The 6,061-nt window shown below is 49.2% G+C and overlaps 1 long non-coding RNA gene across 1 annotated transcript; it reads left to right on the forward strand.

Moving 5' to 3' along the window:
* Nucleotides 1–304: 304 nt before the first annotated feature.
* LOC110304243 (uncharacterized) lies at nucleotides 305–5,804 on the forward strand. The gene is made up of 3 exons (XR_002379035.3): nucleotides 305–395; nucleotides 2,383–2,601; nucleotides 5,267–5,804. It is a non-coding gene; the product is annotated as an uncharacterized LOC110304243 (long non-coding RNA).
* Nucleotides 5,805–6,061: the final 257 nt, after the last annotated feature.

Consider the following 6,061-nt stretch of genomic DNA (forward strand, 5'->3'; position numbering starts at 1 on the left):
CTCACTGGATTTCCAGAGTGCTCTAGAAAGGCAGGCCGTTATTCTCACGGTCTGGGTAAAGTGGGCGGGAGGTATATGACACGCTGTCTGACAAGTACTTCCCTGACATCATGGAATCCGGGTATCAAAACTAAGATGTGACTTCTTGAAACGTCTAGAGCTGAGAACAAGAAGGTGACCGAGGAGACTGGGCATTGGGAAGGCTTCTCGGGATTTGTTTGGAGTTCTGTGAGGATCTGCCAAGATGATGAGAACCCAGAGCACTCTGGGAAAGAAGGAAGCCAGAGAGATACAGGGAGACAGAGCCATGCAGCAGGGCCGATGAGGAGATTCGCTACTGTCAGCGGCTGAGCTGTGGCGCGGGCCTTGCCGACTCGGTAACTAAAGCCAACCTCGTAAGTGGCTAATTGATTTCTGTTCCCTGATTAAATGTGCAGCGCTTTACACGGCAGCAGAAGGAGGTCAGCACTCCCCCCACTTCTCCAGCGCGCCTCGTGCGAAGAGACAAAGAAATTGATTTTCCAATCGATGCTCTGAGCAATGATTAAATGTTCTCTGCACAGCGGGCCTAATGAGTCCCAGAGGGGCGTGCCGGCCCTTTAATTAGAGACTCCCAGGGGGCCTGGGATAGGGGCTGCTCTAGAGTGAGGGGGCCCTGCCAAATAGGACTCCGCATCTCCAGGGATTTGGTGGCCTTGGCCTCTGGGGCAGCATCGTGGTCTGAGAAAAGGGTCCCTATCTAGGGACCTTGTGGAGGCGTCACTTGGAAGTCTCCATCGAGGGACCCTCCAACAGGGAGATCCAATGGAGGGGCTGAAGGGCTGAGGGTCCCTGAGCTGAGCCTTCCAGGAAAGACCTGGGCTAGGAGAGTTGGAGATTGCACCCCACCTCCCCTTAGCCCCAGCAGAATACAGAGACCCATCCGCGTGGGCGTGATCCAGGGCCACCCGGTGGGCTGGGTGCTCAGGCCCAGGGCCACGACTTCCACGTAGACAACAGTTCTCCCTCCGGTCAGTCTAACTCCTTCAGCAGCAGAGACCCAGACAGGAAATGAATCCCCCTCTAAGCGGCTGCTGCGTTTTCATTACCCAGCTGCCCCATTGGAGGAACCGACTAAAGACTTTAGAAATTCAAATGAGGCTCTCCGGGGAGACCCGGGCTTAAACATTCCCCTGCGCAGGCGGCTTTATTGAAGGAATAAACTATATTTGCAAAGTAAGATATTGGGACTGTCAGTTTCTCTTAGGGATATAATGAGATCCTGGGAGGGAGGCAGCAAGATGGAGCTCCCGAGGGCGGGAGCCCCAGGCTGGAGCTCGGAGGTGAGCTGGCTCCCAAAGGCCAGCCTTGCTTCTACTGTGGAGCCCAGACCTCCTCCCCAGATCCACTATCCCACCTCCCTCTCAGTGCTGAGAGTTAGAGGCTTGGTGCCTAGGGAGAAAAAATAACATTGCTCTGGCCTGGAAATCCTAAGACAGTGGAGGCCTCTCCAGTCTCCAAGCAGCTCTGCTGCTTACCCGTCTGCTCTCCTACTACCTACAGGATACTCTACAGGGAAAACAGAAGTGGGCATGTGGGCTGGGGTTAGTTGTATAACCATTTTTTTTTAAGGTTTATTCATATTTACTATATGTAAGTACACTGTAGCTATCTTCAGACACCCCAGAAGAGGGAGTCAGATCTTGTTACAGATGGTTTCTGTGCCACCATGTGGTTGCTGGGAATTGAACTCAGGACCTTTAGAAGAGCAGTCTTAACCACTGAGCCATCTCTCCAGCCCTAGCTGCATGACCTTGAATAAGATACTTAACCTCTCCATGTCTCAGTAACATATCTGTAAAATACTAATATCTCCTTCATAGGGTTGTTGAAAAGATTAAATGAATTACTATATATAAAGTATTGGGCATGTTACTTGCTTATTGCATAACACTCAAAAAAATCTTGCTGGGCAGTGGTGGCACATGCCTGTAATCCCAGCACTTGGGAGGCAGAGGCAGGCGGATTTCTGAGTTCGAGGACAGCCTGGTCTACAAAGTGAACCAGCACAGCCAGGGCTACACAGAGAAACCCTGTCTCGAAAAACCCAAAAAAAAAAAAAAAAATTCTCAGCTACTATTAAGAACTGGGTGGGGGCAGGGCATGTGCTCATCTGGGGTGGTGCTTGCCTAGCCCACACCAAGTCCAGGGTAATCCCAGAAACATCTAAAGGCAAGTGTAATGGGCCATTCCTGTAACCTAGAACTCAGGATGCACAAGGAGGGGAATTGTAAATTCCAGATCATTCTTGGCTATGGAGAGAGTTCCATGACAGCTCAGGTTGAAGATGTGGGTGACAATAATGACCATCCAATCTCTAATTTCTCTCCTTATTCTATGCAGCGCACTTGAGAGCTACTACATCACCTTCACATCCTTCATCACTGTCAGTATCACGGTTACCAGCATCACCATCACCACTAACATCACAGTGGCTCATCCTCATTTATCCCTGACATGAAATGGAATGATGGAGGTAGACCAGATGGCTGGAATGATGGGACGCATCCTGAAGGCTTCCTGGTGGTGGTGGGAACTATATGCAGCACAATTCTCTTGCAGGTGGGTTGAGGTCGAGCTACCTGTCTGTCTGTCTGTTTGTTAATAGAGCACTAAAATCCAAGACAAGAAAAGAACCAGGAAAACAAGATCACTAGATCCTTAGAGACAAGGGAAGCAGGGTGCCAGCCCTTGTCTTTCTACCTCTGTGTCTCTCAAAGCCACTATACCCTGGAGTTTAGGCCAAGGGAAGCCTGCAGTCAGATCTGGGAAGGGAGCTATCAATTTAATGGGTCAGGCAGCAACTAGACTGTCTGTCAGTCTAACTCTGGGGCTAGAGGGGAGATTGGGTTTGACAATGTACAGGATCAGGAGAACAACAGATGCAGAGCCTGCCCAGAAGCTGGGGAGGTCTGAGCTGGCAGGACCGTGAGAGTCCATGTGCCGGTCCATGCTTCTTGGTCAGACCCCAACTTCTGCGGCCAGGAAGGCTGCTGAGAGGGAGAAGTGCAGGCAAAAATGAAAGCACCCTGACGGCCATTTCCTGTCCTGTTGGCAGGCAGGTAGGTGGTTTTCTGATGGCACCAGAAGGGAAGAGGGAGTTAGGGATGTGGCTTAGTGGCAGAGTGCCTGCTAAGCATCTGCAAGACCCAGCATGGCCAATTCAAACAAACAAACAAACAAACAAACAAAACAAAACAAAAAACAAAAATCAAGAACATGGGTTAGAAGTCAAAGGAATTCCATACCTTCCCATGCCTCTAACAGGTCACCAGACTCCAGGCTCAACGTTCTATTTGTTCAGAGTCTCACCGTGTAGCCCAGGCTTGCCCAGAACCCATGATCCTCCCCTTTGACTGTTGGGATTGCAGCATTTAGCTCTCATCTGCAGAAGGAGACAGTACTCCCAGGGCAACACTGTGAAAATGAAGCAAACACCACAGGGCCCGGCACACAGTAGGCCCTCGGGGCTTAGCTGAAACTGAGCTTTCTTCTAGCTATCAAATCTATCAGAATATAGCGTTCTGAAATGAATTTTCGCTACTGTCACCTCCTCCACCATCTCCTCCAGCAGCAGCAGCAACACTTCCAAGACTACCCTCACCAATACCATCATGGTCACCACCAGTGCCACCAGCACCGCCATCACCACCTCCCCACAAAGGTCACACATACAATCTAACAGTGATGCATGCAGTGTCTGGGGGGCTACAGGAGCAAAGTCAGACCTCCTGATACCCTCCCAAACAACAAGAGCCTCTCACCACCACCACCACCACCCCACTTAAAACAGTCAGACTCAGAACAGCATGAGACTCGGGTCCCTGGTGCAATGGAATTCTGGATCTTTCTGCAGCCCTGGCTTCCCAAGCTTTGGCACATAATTGCCGGCTATTGAATTTGCAGCAGATAAAACACAACTGGCAAAGATGCAAGTATTAGGTGAGGCCCTACTGTGTGCCAGGCACAAACTCTGGTGCTTTATACTATGACAACATGTAATGGATACTAGCTTCTAAATTCCAAAGAGAAAGAAGCAGCAACTCAGAGACAGGGAGGTTTGCCTACAGTCATCTGACCACTGAGGATTCAAGAGGAGATTCATCCATACCCTTATTATTATTATTATTATTATTATTATTATTATTATTATCTTACTTTATGTGTGGGGTGTTTTGCCTGTTTGTATATATGTCTCTGCACCACTTGCACAGCTGCTGCCCGAAGAAGCCAGGAGCGGGCGTTGGATCCCCTGGAATTGGAGTTAAAGAAGGTTGTGAGCTGCTGTGTGGGTGCTGGGAATCAAACCTGGGTCCTCTAGAAGAGCAGCCAGTGCTCTCAATTGCTGAGCTAACTCTTTGGCCCTCACAGCACACTCTTGCTCCCTTTCCTCGGTGTCTTGCTCAGGGGATCCAACTGCAGAGGTACTGTAGAGAGGTGTTGATTCTGAGATGATAAAGGCTTCTGGACCACTTTATTTTGTGGCTTATTTATTTATTTTGCATGTGTGTTTTGAGTCCCCCAGAAGGTCTTATAAAGCCCAGACACATTTAAGCATGCATGCATGATATATAGCTAAGGATGACCCTGAACACCAAATTCTGCCGCTTCCACCTCCCAAATGCAGGGAGTCCAGACATTTATGACTGTATCAGTGTACACAGCTCTTCTGCTCATCTTAACGTTAAAAGTTTCTTTACATTCATTTTGTGCGTACACACACACTTGCAGGCATGTGACAGCACATGTGGAAGGCAGAGGACAACTTGTGGGAGTTGGAGGTTGGTCCTTTCCTCCTACCACAAGGATCCCAAGACCAAACTCAGGTCACCAGAGTTGGCGGCAGGCACCTTTATCCACTGAGTCATCTTACTGTCTCAATCCTTGAAAAAGACAGACAAAAGGGAGAGAGACTGGAGAGATGGAGATGGCTCAGCGGTTAAGAGCACTGACTGCTCTTCCAGAGAGGTTCTGAGTTCAATTCCCAACAACCACATGGTAAGCTCACAACCATCTGTAATGGGGTCTGATGCCCTCTTCTGGTGTGTCTGGAGACAGCTACAGAGTACTCATATGAATAATAAATAAATACATTTTAAAAACAAACAACAGCAAAAGCAAACAAACAATATCAACAACAAAAACCAAGCCAAACCAAAACCCAGGATCTTGTTATATAGCCCAGGCTGGCCTTGAACTCTTTAGCTTTCTGTCTCTTCCTTTCCAGGGTCTATGTTACAGACAGTCAACACTCCATCTGGCTTTTGGATCATTTTCAAGCCTTCAGCCAGAAGAACAAGATGTCCAGGTCTCCAAGCTATGCCTTATGACATTGCCCCTAGACCCCAGGGGAGTCGCTCTGCTGTGTGGTTTGCCCATCTTTAATTTTTAACACCAAGCAAGCAGGAACCTTGCTGGGCTTTGTCATGGGCTGCCGAGACACAGCACAGGGGCCCGGTACTATGATGAGTAATGATGACTGTGTGAACCCATGAATGAGCCTGCGAAAACATGAATCAATCAGGGCGTCAGGACCTGGGAAGAGCCTCACTGACCACCAGAGAGCAGGAAAACAGCAGTGTCCGCCATTTTCCCTGCGTCGTCTTCTCCCCCACTTTTCCCCCCCTTCTTCTTTCTGATTTTATAGAAATGGTTCTCCTCAGATTGCAGAGCACAAACGGACTGATTGATGCCCCAGAACTAATGCCCTCAGACAGACCCGAGGCGAGGGGATGATTATTAAACACAGCACCCAGGGGCGTGGGGTCTGGGAACATCATTCTTGCGTGGTATAAAGCAAATGAAATAAAAAGTTTATGCCAAAACCATGTCAGGCTCCTCCTCGAAGTGGCTTCATTTCCACCCCCCACCCCCCCCTTACAGTCCCACTCCCTTTCCTCTGCCTGTCTCATGGGTCCTGGAATCTTGGGAACAGATAGATGCTCCAAACTCCCCAAGCCCCACTTGGGAGTTCAGATCCCTGGGCAAGGTCTGATTAACCCTGTCCATCTTTTGGGGAGTA

This window comes from Mus caroli, unplaced genomic scaffold (assembly GCF_978045245.1).
Source record: "Mus caroli unplaced genomic scaffold, Mus_caroli_1 scaffold_13, whole genome shotgun sequence".
Taxonomy (NCBI): Eukaryota; Metazoa; Chordata; class Mammalia; order Rodentia; family Muridae; genus Mus; species Mus caroli.